Here is a 17,500-nt window from a genome sequence, read left to right as displayed (position 1 = left end):
GGGATGCCCACGGCGACGGCCGACCCCGGCGGCCGGCCCTTCCCGCGACGCCGCGGGCAAGGAGCCGGAACCGCTGCGCAGCTTTTTTTTCTCTGCTTCGGACAACAACGCGAGGCCTTTTTCTCGTTCCTTTTTTATCTCTCTCGCCTTCGTTTTGGTTTTTTTTTTCGCCCCTTGGCTCTTTTTTTCTCAGGGCCCGCGCCCTTGCGACACACAACACGGCTCGGCCTTCGCGTTCGGAGAGTCCCGCGCGCGCTGGGGGCGCGGGGACGGGGCTCGGCTGGGGCTGACCCGCCCCCGAGGCCGGCCCGAAAAAGCACCGGACGTGCTAGAGGAGACAGCGACCCGACAAGGCGGGCGCGGCCCGGACAACACCGAGGCCCCGAGGCCGGGGCGGCTCGCTCTGCAGCAGGCGGCGGCACGACAAAGGAGCGCCGTGCGCGGTGCGCGCGCGGAACGGGCTCTTTTCCCCCGTCCGTGCTCCCCCGGCCCCGCCATCGGTTCTCGTCAGCCCTCTCACTCTCTCTCGCTCTCGAGGGGGGGGGGGGGGTTTGGTTTCGTTTTCTCTCGGCTCAAGCTCGAGCCGCACCGCCGCCCGGTGCTGCTCGCGGCCGGCACCCACGGGACGCTAAACTCGGACCAGGGCCAGCGCCGGCACCTCGCGTGGTTTTAAGGACACCTTGAGTGCTCACGGGGCCACGCGGCCATCACACAGCCTGGGACGGTAAAGATGTTCCTTCCCCGGCAAGCGGAAGGAGCGACACCTCGCCTGCGACGGGAAGCGAATTGGACAGGAGACCGCCCTGCTCGAGGGACCGGACACCACCGAGACTTCGCCCGGAGGAGCCGGCCCGCCGGGGGCCCTTTCCGACGCGACCCGAAAAGCCTCATCGATCGGACGGGGACAGAAAGAAAAGCAGCCGCGGGGCAACGGGGAGCCCCCGCGGCCGCGGGTTCCTGGGACAACGGCAACGGAGCAGGGCTCCAACATGCGTGCGAGCGGGACACGTCCCCGAGAGGCCCTCCCTTGGCGCCGCCGAGCCTCCCCGACGCTCCCTAGGCCCCCGACGCCGGCGGGCCGCTTGCAACCTTCGGGATCGATCACGCAGCAGAGGAAGAGAGCGGGGGGTGCCGCCACCCGCCCGCGGGCCGCAAGACAACGGAAAACGGAGCAGCTGCCACCGACCACGCCGCGGGCCACCGGCTTTCGCCCGCCTCGCAGCGATCGGCTTCCCACCCGGAAAAAAAGCCGGGGGGAAGGGCAAGCCACCGCACCAAAAAAAAAACTAAAAAAAAAGCACGCCATGCGTCGCACGACCCGTGCTAGCCACGGGGGTCACGAGCCAGGGGTGGGGGCGAGAACGCGCCTCTCAACTCCTCCCGTAAAACCCCTCCAACCACCGGACATACGGTCTCTTTTCTCACTCGCCAACACAGCCAGCCCTTCTCTCTCGCCTTTCGCTTTCGCTTCGGTGGCGGCCCGTGACCCTTCGTCAGCGCGCGCTTCTCGGTGCCGCGGCTTAGGGCCGCGAGAGAAAAAGAACGGAGGCCGGGCGGGCACCCCCACACTGCCCCGCACACCGGGCACGCTTTAATAAAAAAGAACGGAGCCGCTCGCAAAACCCAGCCCCCGCCGGCAACGGCAACCACGGCAGCCGGGGCAGGCCAGACACCACGGGCCGCCCCGGCACGGTGCCTCGATCGCGCCCGGCCGATACCGAGAAAGGGCGAGGCGCCGCCGCCCCGCCCACGACACACTCTCGGGGGCTCACTCGCTCGCTCGCTCTCTGTTGGGTTGCGGGGTCCGTCCTGGGGGGGGGGACACGGCCGGCCACCGCGGCCGACCGCCGCCCCGGAAAAATTCTGCCCGCTACACGCGGGTCCCCGGCTTAGGGCCGAGGAAGGGGGACGACTTCAACAACACACGGCAGGGCCGGACACTCCCGTCACCGAGCCCCCCTTCGCAGGCAAGCAAGCGAAGCCGAGAGGCGAGGCCACACGCCCCACTGCATGTCCCCCGCTGCCCTTTCGATACGGACACAACTCTGGCAACACAGGTCGGGAGCGGGAAACGAGGCGCAGCCAACCTCGGCCAAGCGAGCCACGCCCGGGGGGCTCTCGGGGAGGGGGGCCAGGGAAAGCCCGGGCAGGCTCAACACAACCCCGGGCCGGCCCCACAGAAATCCAGCCCCGGCTGCCGGCCACCAGCGTGCACCGGGACCGACAGCCGAAGAAATGCCGCACCCGGCGAGCGGGCGGGGCCCCGGCTTAAGGCCGGGCAGAAAAGGGGCGAGGCGCCGCCGCCTCGCCCGCCACCATCCCCGGGGGAGCGAGCAGGCGCCCGGCTCCCCGTTGTCACGAAACCGGCAGCAGCCGGGCCGGAGCGGGACACACTCGCGGCTTTCTCGCCCTCTCTCTGGGCCTTTTTCTCGCTTCTCCCCCGCCTGGAACAACGCAGCCTCGCCTGGGCCGGGGGAGCGCGGTGGCTCTCGGATCGCATCGCTCTCTCTGGGGGCTTTCTCGCTTCTCCCCCGGACTGAACACGCAGCCTCGGCCTGGGCCGGGGAGCGGCTCTCGGATCGCATCGGTCTCTCTGGGGGCTTTCTCGCTTCTCCCCCGACTGAGCACGCAGCCTCGCCTGGGCCGGGGAGCGGCTCTCGGATCGCATCGGTCTCTCTCTCTGGGCTAACCTGTCCCAGTCGAACTGGGTAAGACGGGAAGCCGGACGAAGCCACGCGACTCGCCCCGACATCGGCGGTGTTCTTCTGGCCCTGGCGACCGCACGCGCGTCCGCCCTTCTCCGCCACGGACACAGGCACGGCAACAGCCTGTGGGGATACGGCCCGTCACCTCGTTCCCATAATACGGACAGATGGGCCCGAAGCGGCGGAGGCCGGAAAGAGAACCGATGTACGTGACCGAGGGGGCGCAGTGGCGCACGCCGCCTTCTACGATGACATAGCCGGAGGCAGCGAGAAACAGCGACCCCTTGGAGTACTTCCAGGCCGGCGGCGGACAACAGGTCTACCAGCCATGAAACGGGCAACAGGTCTACCGACGGCTTGCTGCGGACAACAGGTCTACCCAGCCATGAAACGGGCAACAGGTCTACCAAGCTGCGGACACCAGGTCTACCCAGGGCATGCTGCGGACAACAGGTCTACCCACGGCTTGCTGCGGACAACAGGTCTACCCAGCTGCGGACACCAGGTCTACCCAGGGCATGAAACGGGCAACAGGTCTACCAAGCTGCGGACACCAGGTCTACCCAGGGCATGCTGCGGACACCAGGTCTACCCACGGCTTGCTGCGGACACCAGGTCTACCCAGCCATGAAACGGGCAACAGGTCTACCAAGCTGCGGACACCAGGTCTACCCAGGGCATGCTGCGGACACCAGGTCTACCCACGGCTTGCTGCGGACACCAGGTCTACCCAGCCATGAAACGGGCAACAGGTCTACCAAGCTGCGGACACCAGGTCTACCCAGGGCATGCTGCGGACACCAGGTCTACCCACGGCTTGCTGCGGACACCAGGTCTACCCAGCCATGAAACGGGCAACAGGTCTACCAAGCTGCGGACACCAGGTCTACCCAGGGCATGCTGCGGACACCAGGTCTACCCAGCCATGAAACGGGCAACAGGTCTACTCACGGCTTGCTGCGGACAACAGGTCTACCCAGCCATGAAACGGGCAACAGGTCTACCAAGCTGCGGACAACAGGTCTACCCAGGGCATGCTGCGGACACCAGGTCTACCCACTCAATGCTGCGGACAACAGGTCTACCCAGGCATGAATCGGGCAACAGGTCTACCAAGCTCCGGACACCAGGTCTACCCACGGCTTGCTGCGGACAACAGGTCTACCCAGCCATGAAACGGGCAACAGGTCTACCAAGCTGCGGACACCAGGTCTACCCAGGGCATGCTGCGGACACCAGGTCTACCCACGGCTTGCTGCGGACAACAGGTCTACCCAGGCATGAATCGGGCAACAGGTCTACCAAGCTCCGGACACCAGGTCTACCCACGGCTTGCTGCGGACAACAGGTCTACCCAGCCATGAAACGGGCAACAGGTCTACCAAGCTGCGGACACCAGGTCTACCCAGGGCATGCTGCGGACACCAGGTCTACCCAGCCATGAAACGGGCAACAGGTCTACTCACGGCTTGCTGCGGACACCAGGTCTACCCAGCCATGAAACGGGCAACAGGTCTACCAAGCTGCGGACACCAGGTCTACCCACGGCTTGCTGCGGACAACAGGTCTACCCAGGCATGAATCGGGCAACAGGTCTACTCACGGCTTGCTGCGGACAACAGGTCTACCCAGCCATGAAACGGGCAACAGGTCTACCAAGCTGCGGACACCAGGTCTACCCAGGGCATGCTGCGGACACCAGGTCTACCCACGGCTTGCTGCGGACAACAGGTCTACCCAGGCATGAATCGGGCAACAGGTCTACCAAGCTGCGGACACCAGGTCTACCCAGGGCATGCTGCGGACACCAGGTCTACCCACGGCTTGCTGCGGACAACAGGTCTACCAACTCAATGCTGCGGACAACAGGTCTACCCAGCCATGAAACGGGCAACAGGTCTACCAAGCTGCGGACACCAGGTCTACCCACGGCTTGCTGCGGACAACAGGTCTACCCAGCCATGAAACGGGCAACAGGTCTACCAAGCTGCGGACACCAGGTCTACCCAGCCATGAAACGGGCAACAGGTCTACTCACTCAATGCTGCGGACACCAGGTCTACCCAGCCATGAAACGGGCAACAGGTCTACCAACTCAATGCTGCGGACAACAGGTCTACCCAGCCATGAAACGGGCAACAGGTCTACCAAGCTGCGGACACCAGGTCTACCCACGGCTTGCTGCGGACAACAGGTCTACCCAGGCATGAATCGGGCAACAGGTCTACCAAGCTGCGGACACCAGGTCTACCCACGGCTTGCTGCGGACACCAGGTCTACCCAGCCATGAAACGGGCAACAGGTCTACCAAGCTGCGGACACCAGGTCTACCCAGGGCATGCTGCGGACACCAGGTCTACCCAGCCATGAAACGGGCAACAGGTCTACCAAGCTGCGGACAACAGGTCTACCCAGGGCATGCTGCGGACAACAGGTCTACCCAGCCATGAAACGGGCAACAGGTCTACTCACGGCTTGCTGCGGACACCAGGTCTACCCAGCCATGAAACGGGCAACAGGTCTACCAAGCTGCGGACACCAGGTCTACCCAGGGCATGCTGCGGACACCAGGTCTACCCACGGCTTGCTGCGGACACCAGGTCTACCCAGCCATGAAACGGGCAACAGGTCTACCAGGCTGCGGACACCAGGTCTACCCAGGGCATGCTGCGGACACCAGGTCTACCCACGGCTTGCTGCGGACAACAGGTCTACCCAGCCATGAAACGGGCAACAGGTCTACCAAGCTGCGGACACCAGGTCTACCCAGGGCATGCTGCGGACACCAGGTCTACCCAGCCATGAAACGGGCAACAGGTCTACTCACGGCTTGCTGCGGACAACAGGTCTACCCAGCCATGAAACGGGCAACAGGTCTACCAAGCTGCGGACACCAGGTCTACCCAGGGCATGCTGCGGACACCAGGTCTACCCACGGCTTGCTGCGGACACCAGGTCTACCCAGCCATGAAACAGGCAACAGGTCTACCTAGCTGCGGACACCAGGTCTACCCAGCCATGAAACGGGCAACAGGTCTACCAAGCTGCGGACACCAGGTCTACCCAGGGCATGCTGCGGACACCAGGTCTACCAACTCAATGCTGCGGACACCAGGTCTACCCAGCCATGAAACGGGCAACAGGTCTACCAAGCTGCGGACACCAGGTCTACCCAGGGCATGCTGCGGACACCAGGTCTACCAACTCAATGCTGCGGACACCAGGTCTACCCAGCCATGAAACGGGCAACAGGTCTACCAACTCAATGCTGCGGGCAACAGGTCTACCCAGGCATGAATCGGGCAACAGGTCTACCAAGCTGCGGACACCAGGTCTACCCAGGGCATGAAACGGGCAACAGGTCTACCAAGCTGCGGACACCAGGTCTACCCAGGGCATGCTGAGGACACCAGGTCTACCCACGGCTTGCTGCGGACAACAGGTCTACCCAGCCATGAAACGGGCAACAGGTCTACCAAGCTGCGGACACCAGGTCTACCCAGGGCATGCTGCGGACACCAGGTCTACCCACGGCTTGCTGCGGACACCAGGTCTACCCAGCCATGAAACGGGCAACAGGTCTACCAAGCTGCGGACACCAGGTCTACCCAGGGCATGCTGCGGACACCAGGTCTACCCACGGCTTGCTGCGGACACCAGGTCTACCCAGCCATGAAACGGGCAACAGGTCTACTCACGGCTTGCTGCGGACACCAGGTCTACCCAGCCATGAAACGGGCAACAGGTCTACCAAGCTGCGGACACCAGGTCTACCCAGGGCATGCTGCGGACACCAGGTCTACCCACTCAATGCTGCGGACAACAGGTCTACCCAGGCATGAATCGGGCAACAGGTCTACCAAGCTCCGGACACCAGGTCTACCCACGGCTTGCTGCGGACAACAGGTCTACCCAGCCATGAAACGGGCAACAGGTCTACCCACTCAATGCTGCGGACAACAGGTCTACCCAGCCATGAAACGGGCAACAGGTCTACCAAGCTGCGGACACCAGGTCTACCCAGGGCATGCTGCGGACACCAGGTCTACCCAGCCATGAAACGGGCAACAGGTCTACTCACGGCTTGCTGCGGACACCAGGTCTACCCAGCCATGAAACGGGCAACAGGTCTACCAAGCTGCGGACACCAGGTCTACCCAGGGCATGCTGCGGACACCAGGTCTACCCACGGCTTGCTGCGGACACCAGGTCTACCCAGCCATGAAACGGGCAACAGGTCTACCAGGCTGCGGACACCAGGTCTACCCAGGGCATGCTGCGGACACCAGGTCTACCCACGGCTTGCTGCGGACAACAGGTCTACCCAGCCATGAAACGGGCAACAGGTCTACCAAGCTGCGGACACCAGGTCTACCCAGGGCATGCTGCGGACACCAGGTCTACCCAGCCATGAAACGGGCAACAGGTCTACTCACGGCTTGCTGCGGACAACAGGTCTACCCAGCCATGAAACGGGCAACAGGTCTACCAAGCTGCGGACACCAGGTCTACCCAGGGCATGCTGCGGACACCAGGTCTACCCACGGCTTGCTGCGGACACCAGGTCTACCCAGCCATGAAACAGGCAACAGGTCTACCTAGCTGCGGACACCAGGTCTACCCAGCCATGAAACGGGCAACAGGTCTACCAAGCTGCGGACACCAGGTCTACCCAGGGCATGCTGCGGACACCAGGTCTACCAACTCAATGCTGCGGACACCAGGTCTACCCAGCCATGAAACGGGCAACAGGTCTACCAAGCTGCGGACACCAGGTCTACCCAGGGCATGCTGCGGACACCAGGTCTACCAACTCAATGCTGCGGACACCAGGTCTACCCAGCCATGAAACGGGCAACAGGTCTACCAACTCAATGCTGCGGGCAACAGGTCTACCCAGGCATGAATCGGGCAACAGGTCTACCAAGCTGCGGACACCAGGTCTACCCAGGGCATGAAACGGGCAACAGGTCTACCAAGCTGCGGACACCAGGTCTACCCAGGGCATGCTGAGGACACCAGGTCTACCCACGGCTTGCTGCGGACAACAGGTCTACCCAGCCATGAAACGGGCAACAGGTCTACCAAGCTGCGGACACCAGGTCTACCCAGGGCATGCTGCGGACACCAGGTCTACCCACGGCTTGCTGCGGACACCAGGTCTACCCAGCCATGAAACGGGCAACAGGTCTACCAAGCTGCGGACACCAGGTCTACCCAGGGCATGCTGCGGACACCAGGTCTACCCACGGCTTGCTGCGGACACCAGGTCTACCCAGCCATGAAACGGGCAACAGGTCTACTCACGGCTTGCTGCGGACACCAGGTCTACCCAGCCATGAAACGGGCAACAGGTCTACCAAGCTGCGGACACCAGGTCTACCCAGGGCATGCTGCGGACACCAGGTCTACCCACTCAATGCTGCGGACAACAGGTCTACCCAGGCATGAATCGGGCAACAGGTCTACCAAGCTCCGGACACCAGGTCTACCCACGGCTTGCTGCGGACAACAGGTCTACCCAGCCATGAAACGGGCAACAGGTCTACCCACTCAATGCTGCGGACAACAGGTCTACCCAGCCATGAAACGGGCAACAGGTCTACCAAGCTGCGGACACCAGGTCTACCCAGGGCATGCTGCGGACACCAGGTCTACCCAGCCATGAAACGGGCAACAGGTCTACTCACGGCTTGCTGCGGACAACAGGTCTACCCAGCCATGAAACGGGCAACAGGTCTACCAAGCTGCGGACACCAGGTCTACCCAGGGCATGCTGCGGACACCAGGTCTACCCAGCCATGAAAAGGGCAACAGGTCTACTCACGGCTTGCTGCGGACAACAGGTCTACCCAGCCATGAAACGGGCAACAGGTCTACCAAGCTGCGGACAACAGGTCTACCCAGGGCATGCTGCGGACAACAGGTCTACCCAGCCATGAAACGGGCAACAGGTCTACTCACGGCTTGCTGCGGACACCAGGTCTACCCAGCCATGAAACGGGCAACAGGTCTACCAAGCTGCGGACACCAGGTCTACCCAGGGCATGCTGCGGACACCAGGTCTACCCACGGCTTGCTGCGGACACCAGGTCTACCCAGCCATGAAACAGGCAACAGGTCTACCAAGCTGCGGACACCAGGTCTACCCAGCCATGAAACGGGCAACAGGTCTACCAAGCTGCGGACACCAGGTCTACCCAGGGCATGCTGCGGACACCAGGTCTACCAACTCAATGCTGCGGACAACAGGTCTACCCAGCCATGAAACGGGCAACAGGTCTACCAAGCTGCGGACACCAGGTCTACCCAGGGCATGCTGCGGACACCAGGTCTACCAACTCAATGCTGCGGACACCAGGTCTACCCAGCCATGAAACGGGCAACAGGTCTACCAACTCAATGCTGCGGGCAACAGGTCTACCCAGGCATGAATCGGGCAACAGGTCTACCAAGCTGCGGACACCAGGTCTACCCAGGGCATGAAACGGGCAACAGGTCTACCAAGCTGCGGACACCAGGTCTACCCAGGGCATGCTGAGGACACCAGGTCTACCCACGGCTTGCTGCGGACAACAGGTCTACCCAGCCATGAAACGGGCAACAGGTCTACCAAGCTGCGGACACCAGGTCTACCCAGGGCATGCTGCGGACACCAGGTCTACCCACGGCTTGCTGCGGACACCAGGTCTACCCAGCCATGAAACGGGCAACAGGTCTACCAAGCTGCGGACACCAGGTCTACCCAGGGCATGCTGCGGACACCAGGTCTACCCACGGCTTGCTGCGGACACCAGGTCTACCCAGCCATGAAACGGGCAACAGGTCTACCAAGCTGCCGACACCAGGTCTACCCAGGGCATGCTGCGGACACCAGGTCTACCCAGCCATGAAACGGGCAACAGGTCTACTCACGGCTTGCTGCGGACACCAGGTCTACCCAGCCATGAAACGGGCAACAGGTCTACCAAGCTGCGGACAACAGGTCTACCCAGGGCATGCTGCGGACACCAGGTCTACCCACTCAATGCTGCGGACAACAGGTCTACCCAGGCATGAATCGGGCAACAGGTCTACCAAGCTGCGGACACCAGGTCTACCCACGGCTTGCTGCGGACAACAGGTCTACCCAGCCATGAAACGGGCAACAGGTCTACCAAGCTGCGGACACCAGGTCTACCCACGGCTTGCTGCGGACACCAGGTCTACCCAGCCATGAAACGGGCAACAGGTCTACTCACGGCTTGCTGCGGACAACAGGTCTACCCTGCCATGAAACGGGCAACAGGTCTACCAAGCTGCGGACACCAGGTCTACCCAGGGCATGCTGCGGACACCAGGTCTACCCACTCAATGCTGCGGACAACAGGTCTACCCAGCCATGAATCGGGCAACAGGTCTACCAAGCTCCGGACACCAGGTCTACCCACGGCTTGCTGCGGACAACAGGTCTACCCAGCCATGAAACGGGCAACAGGTCTACCAAGCTGCGGACACCAGGTCTACCCAGGGCATGCTGCGGACACCAGGTCTACCCACGGCTTGCTGCGGACACCAGGTCTACCCAGCCATGAAACGGGCAACAGGTCTACCAAGCTGCGGACACCAGGTCTACCCAGGGCATGCTGCGGACACCAGGTCTACCCAGCCATGAAACGGGCAACAGGTCTACTCACGGCTTGCTGCGGACAACAGGTCTACCCAGCCATGAAACGGGCAACAGGTCTACCAAGCTGCGGACAACAGGTCTACCCAGGGCATGCTGCGGACACCAGGTCTACCCACTCAATGCTGCGGACAACAGGTCTACCCAGGCATGAATCGGGCAACAGGTCTACCAAGCTCCGGACACCAGGTCTACCCACGGCTTGCTGCGGACAACAGGTCTACCCAGCCATGAAACGGGCAACAGGTCTACCAAGCTGCGGACACCAGGTCTACCCAGGGCATGCTGCGGACACCAGGTCTACCCAGCCATGAAACGGGCAACAGGTCTACTCACGGCTTGCTGCGGACAACAGGTCTACCCAGCCATGAAACGGGCAACAGGTCTACCAAGCTGCGGACACCAGGTCTACCCAGGGCATGCTGCGGACACCAGGTCTACCCACGGCTTGCTGCGGACACCAGGTCTACCCAGCCATGAAACGGGCAACAGGTCTACCAAGCTGCGGACACCAGGTCTACCCAGGGCATGCTGCGGACAACAGGTCTACCCACGGCTTGCTGCGGACAACAGGTCTACCCAGCCATGAAACGGGCAACAGGTCTACCAAGCTGCGGACACCAGGTCTACCCAGGGCATGCTGCGGACACCAGGTCTACCCAGCCATGAAACGGGCAACAGGTCTACTCACGGCTTGCTGCGGACACCAGGTCTACCCAGCCATGAAACGGGCAACAGGTCTACCAACTCAATGCTGCGGACACCAGGTCTACCCAGCCATGAAACGGGCAACAGGTCTACCAAGCTGCGGACACCAGGTCTACCCAGGGCATGCTGCGGACACCAGGTCTACCCACGGCTTGCTGCGGACACCAGGTCTACCCAGCCATGAAACGGGCAACAGGTCTACCAAGCTGCGGACACCAGGTCTACCCAGGGCATGCTGCGGACACCAGGTCTACCCACTCAATGCTGCGGACAACAGGTCTACCCAGCCATGAATCGGGCAACAGGTCTACCAAGCTGCGGACACCAGGTCTACCCACGGCTTGCTGCGGACAACAGGTCTACCCAGCCATGAAACGGGCACCAGGTCTACTCACGGCTTGCTGCGGACACCAGGTCTACCCAGCCATGAAACGGGCAACAGGTCTACCAAGCTGCGGACACCAGGTCTACCCAGCCATGAAACGGGCAACAGGTCTACCAACTCAATGCTGCGGACAACAGGTCTACCCAGCCATGAAACGGGCAACAGGTCTACCAAGCTGCGGACACCAGGTCTACCCACGGCTTGCTGCGGACACCAGGTCTACCAACTCAATGCTGCGGACACCAGGTCTACCCAGCCATGAAACGGGCAACAGGTCTACCAAGCTGCGGACACCAGGTCTACCCACGGCTTGCTGCGGACACCAGGTCTACCAACTCAATGCTGCGGACACCAGGTCTACCCAGCCATGAAACGGGCAACAGGTCTACCAAGCTGCGGACACCAGGTCTACCCACGGCTTGCTGCGGACAACAGGTCTACCCAGCCATGAAACGGGCAACAGGTCTACCAAGCTGCGGACACCAGGTCTACCCAGGGCATGCTGCGGACGCCAGGTCTACCCAGCCATGAAACGGGCAACAGGTCTACTCACGGCTTGCTGCGGACAACAGGTCTACCCAGCCATGAATCGGGCAACAGGTCTACCAAGCTGCGGACACCAGGTCTACCCAGGGCATGCTGCGGACACCAGGTCTACCAACTCAATGCTGCGGACACCAGGTCTACCCAGCCATGAAACGGGCAACAGGTCTACCAAGCTGCGGACACCAGGTCTACCCAGGGTATGTAGCGGACACCAGGTCTACCAACTCAATGCTGCGGACAACAGGTCTACCCAGCCATGAAACGGGCAACAGGTCTACCAAGCTGCGGACACCAGGTCTACCCACGGCTTGCTGCGGACAACAGGTCTACCCAGCCATGAAACGGGCAACAGGTCTACCCACTCAATGCTGCGGACAACAGGTCTACCCAGCCATGAAACGGGCAACAGGTCTACCAAGCTGCGGACACCAGGTCTACCCAGGGCATGCTGCGGACAACAGGTCTACCCAGCCATGAAACGGGCAACAGGTCTACTCACGGCTTGCTGCGGACAACAGGTCTACCCAGCCATGAAACGGGCAACAGGTCTACCAAGCTGCGGACACCAGGTCTACCCAGGGCATGCTGCGGACACCAGGTCTACCCAGCCATGAACCGGGCAACAGGTCTACTCACGGCTTGCTGCGGACACCAGGTCTACCCAGCCATGAAACGGGCAACAGGTCTACCAAGCTGCGGACACCAGGTCTACCCAGCCATGAAACGGGCAACAGGTCTACCAAGCTGCGGACACCAGGTCTACCCAGGGCATGCTGCGGACACCAGGTCTACCAACTCAATGCTGCGGACAACAGGTCTACCCAGCCATGAAACGGGCAACAGGTCTACCAAGCTGCGGACACCAGGTCTACCCAGGGCATGCTGCGGACACCAGGTCTACCAACTCAATGCTGCGGACAACAGGTCTACCCAGCCATGAAACGGGCAACAGGTCTACCAAGCTGCGGACACCAGGTCTACCCACGGCTTGCTGCGGACACCAGGTCTACCCAGCCATGAAACGGGCAACAGGTCTACCAAGCTGCGGACACCAGGTCTACCCAGGGCATGCTGCGGACACCAGGTCTACCCACGGCTTGCTGCGGACCACAGGTCTACCCACTCCAAGCTGCGGACACCAGGTCTAACTACTCCATTACGCGGACAACAGGTCTACCCACTCCATGCGGCGGACAACATGTCTACCCGCTCCATGCTGCGGACACCAGGTCTGCCCACGCCGTGATGCGGACCACAGGTCTACCTTCGCCATGCTGCACGCAGCCCGGGTCGCACCGGAGCTAGGTAGACCCGGTCGCCGCGGCCGTCGCAGCGCCCTCGCCCTCGACGGCGGACCCACGCCGCCGGTCCCGGAGGCGGGTAGACCTGGTCGCCGCGGCCACGGCGGCCGCCCATCCCGGAGCCCAGTAGACCTGGCCGCCGCGGGACCGGCCAAGTTTCCCGGAGTCGTGTAGACCTGGTCGTCGCGGCCACGGCCGCCGCCGCTGCGCCTTCGCCGGCGACGGCGGTCCCACGCCACCGGCCCCGGAGCCGCGTCGACCTGGCCGCCGCGGGACGGGCCACGTTTCGCGGATCCGGGTAGACGAGGCATCCTTGTACCATCTCGGAGCCGGGGAAACCCCACAGCCTCTTAACGCTCCGGAGCCCAAGTGCTCCAGCAGCCTTGCCCCGCCCGGCAGAATCGATTTCAAGACCAAGACATATTTTCGACAACATTTTATTTCATCATTTCATTTCATTTCTTTTCATTTCATTTTATTATTTTATTTTATTTCGTTTTGTTTTGTTTTGTTTTGTTTTGTTTTGATTTGATTTGATTTGATTTGTTTCATTTCCTCTTTGCCTTTTTTGAATGATTGCCTCTTCTATTTACTCGGAAAGAAAATCTTTTCCGGAAAACAAAACTCTTGCCAAATCTTATTTGTGATCCCTTTGGGCCCACAGCCGAGCTGACGGAGGGCCTGTGCCCGGTTCTCGCCCTGCTGACACACTGACCCCCCCAAACGGCGTCCTCCCTACCCCACGCCTCCTCCCCCGTCCCCCAGAGACCCTACCTACAGAGCCCCCCCCCCCCACAAAACAGAACCTCACGGGCCGCAGCACAGCCAGGGGAAGCACGTACGTGCAGCGAAACTCGGCCCAAAGCCGCCGCGCCCTGGCACAACTCGCCCTGCCCCTTCCCGCCCCACGGAGGCGGCTGCATCGAGGCGACCGGCGCCGCCGTCGGCAAGCGGGTGGCCGCTTTCGGGCCGGTTCTTCCGCGGAAGGTCTGCAGAGCTCTTGGGGCCTCGGCGCGGGTTTGGGGGGCCGTGAGGGCTCGCTGTCGAGGCGCCCGGGGCCGGCACGAAGCCGCCTGCCCTCTCCCTGTCCCTGCCCCGTCTTCCGCAGCCACCCATTAACGCTGGGGGCGAGCCCGCCCTCCGCCATCAACCTCCCATGCAGCGCTTTCAGACTTTCCCCGCCCCTGCCCATTGTCGGCTGGGGGCGCCCTGCCCCCCGCCGTCAGCCTCCCTGGCAGCGCTTTCAGACTCTCTCGGGCCCCTGCCCATTGTCGGCTGGGGGCGCCCCGCCCCCCGCCCTTAGCCTCCCTGGCAGCGCTTTCAGACTGCCTCGGGCCCTGCCCATTGTCGGTTGGGGGCGCCCCGCCCCCCGCCCTCAGCCTCCCTGGCAGCGCTTTCAGACGGTCTCGTGCCCTGCCCATTGTCGGTTGGGGGCGACCCCGCCCTCCGCCATCAGCCTCCCTGGCAGCGCTTTCAGACTGCCTCGGGCCCTGCCCATTGTCGGTTGGGGGCGACCCCGCCCTCCGCCATCAGCCTCCCTGGCAGCACTTTCAGCCTCTTCCTGCCCCCGCCCACGGTCCCACCGGGCAGTTTACACGGCGGCGGCGGGAGGCTGATGCCGAGGTCGGCAGGCGGAGAGCCTGGTGCACAAGCAGGGATGGCGGCGGGATGATTGGCGCCGTCTGTCCCTGGCCAAAGAAGCTCTCTGTTCAGCTTTCTCGGAGCCTTTTGCTTGGGTGGCGTTCCTTCCTCCTCCGCCCCGGCGCCGCTCAAGCCTGCGGCAGGGCGGCAGCGCGGCGGGTGGGCGGCCGGGGGGAGGGGGGAGGGGGGGGGGAGGGAGGGAGCGCGCGAGCGAGCGAGCGAGCGAGCGCGCTGCAGAAATGAAGCCCGGAGCAGGGCCGCGGTCCATTCGAGCACGGGGAGGGGGCGCGACAACGCTGCCTGCTCCTGTCGGGGAGCGCTTGGGGAAGTGGGGTGCCGGCACCATGACGGCGGAGCGGACAGGGGCCGCGGCTGGGGAAGAGGCCGGCGGAGCTCGCCAGTGGATGCTGGCGCACGGAGCCGGCAGGGACACCTGGGCACGGCTGGGACCGAAAGTCGCCCGCCTTCACGCCCCGCCTTTCGCCGGGGGGAAGAAGACGCGAGAGCAGGGCTGCCTGCTGGGCTGCCAGTGCCCGCGGTCATGCCGGACGTGCAGGCCGACCGCCGAAGGCGTGCTCGCCGCTGCAGAGACGACAAGGGGGCCGCGCGTCCGATGGAAGAGACGGGGCGCCATCGCGCGGCGGCCGGGCTGCAAGGCCGGCCGACGGTAACAGGACTACCACGCCGCGGGCGGCCACAGACAAAGACCGGCCGAGGGCAACAGGTCTACCCAGCATTATGCCGGCCGGTACCAGGGCCGGCCGAGGGCAACAGGTCTACCCAGCATTAGGCCAGCCGGAAAGACGGCCGGCAGAGGGCAACAGGTCTACCCAGCATTAGGCCGCCACGTCCAAAGGCCGGCCGAGGGCAACAGGTCTACCCAGCATTCGGCTGGCCGGTAACACGGCGGGCCGAGGGCAACAGGTCTACCCAGCATTAGGCCGGCCGGTAACACTGCCGGCCGAGGGCAACAGGTCTACCCAGCATTAGGCCGCCACGTCCAAAGGCCGGCCGAGGGCAACAGGTCTACCCAGCATTAGGCCGCCACGTCCAAAGGCCGGCCGAGGGCAACAGGTCTACCCAGCATTCGGCCGCCACGTCCAAAGGCCGGCCGAGGGCAACAGGTCTACCCAGCATTAGGCCGCCACGTCCAAAGGCCGGCCGAGGGCAACAGGTCTACCCAGCATTAGGCCGCCACGTCCAAAGGCCGGCCGAGGGCAACAGGTCTACCCAGCATTCGGCCGCCACGTCCAAAGGCCGGCCGAGGGCAACAGGTCTACCCAGCATTAGGCCGCCACGTCCAAAGGCCGGCCGAGGGCAACAGGTCTACCCAGCATTAGGCCGGCCGGCAGAGGGCAACAGGTCTACCCAGCATTCGGCCGTCAGGTACAAAGGCCGGCCGAGGGCAACAGGTCTACCCAGCATTAGGCTGCCACGTACAAAGGCCGGCCGAGGGCAACAGGTCTACCCAGCATTCGGCCGTCAGGTACAAAGGCCGGCCGAGGGCAACAGGTCTACCCAGCATTAGGCCGGCCGGTAACACTGCCGGCCGAGGGCAACAGGTCTACCCAGCATTAGGCTGCCACGTACAAAGGCCGGCCGAGGGCAACAGGTCTACCCAGCATTAGGCCGCCACGTCCAAAGGCCGGCCGAGGGCAACAGGTCTACCCAGCATTAGGCCGGCCGGTAACACGGCCGGCAGAGGGCAACAGGTCTACTCAGCATTAGGCCGGCCGGTAAAACGGCAGGCCGAGGGCAACAGGTCTACCCAGCATTCGGCCGTCAGGTACAAAGGCCGGCCGAGGGCAACAGGTCTACCCAGCATTAGGCCGCCACGTCCAAAGGCCGGCCGAGGGCAACAGGTCTACCCAGCATTAGGCCGCCACGTCCAAAGGCCGGCCGAGGGCAACAGGTCTACCCAGCATTCGGCCGCCACGTCCAAAGGCCGGCCGAGGGCAACAGGTCTACCCAGCATTAGGCCGCCACGTCCAAAGGCCGGCCGAGGGCAACAGGTCTACCCAGCATTCGGCCGCCACGTCCAAAGGCCGGCCGAGGGCAACAGGTCTACCCAGCATTAGGCCGGCCGGCAGAGGGCAACAGGTCTACCCAGCATTCGGCCGTCAGGTACAAAGGCCGGCCGAGGGCAACAGGTCTACCCAGCATTAGGCCGCCACGTCCAAAGGCCGGCCGAGGGCAACAGGTCTACCCAGCATTAGGCCGGCCGGTAACACGGCCGGCAGAGGGCAACAGGTCTACTCAGCATTAGGCCGGCCGGTAAAACGGCAGGCCGAGGGCAACAGGTCTACCCAGCATTCGGCCGTCAGGTACAAAGGCCGGCCGAGGGCAACAGGTCTAACCAGCATTAGGCCGCCACGTCCAAAGGCCGGCCGAGGGCAACAGGTCTACCCAGCATTCGGCCGCCACGTCCAAAGGCCGGCCGAGGGCAACAGGTCTACCCAGCATTAGGCCGCCACGTCCAAAGGCCGGCCGAGGGCAACAGGTCTACCCAGCATTCGGCCGCCACGTCCAAAGGCCGGCCGAGGGCAAC

The sequence above is a fragment of the Sturnus vulgaris genome, unplaced genomic scaffold (genome assembly GCF_052056855.1).
Source record: "Sturnus vulgaris isolate bStuVul1 unplaced genomic scaffold, bStuVul1.hap1 Scaffold_157, whole genome shotgun sequence".
NCBI classification, from domain to species: domain Eukaryota; kingdom Metazoa; phylum Chordata; class Aves; order Passeriformes; family Sturnidae; genus Sturnus; species Sturnus vulgaris.
Note: the sequence above shows the minus strand (reverse complement) of the source record.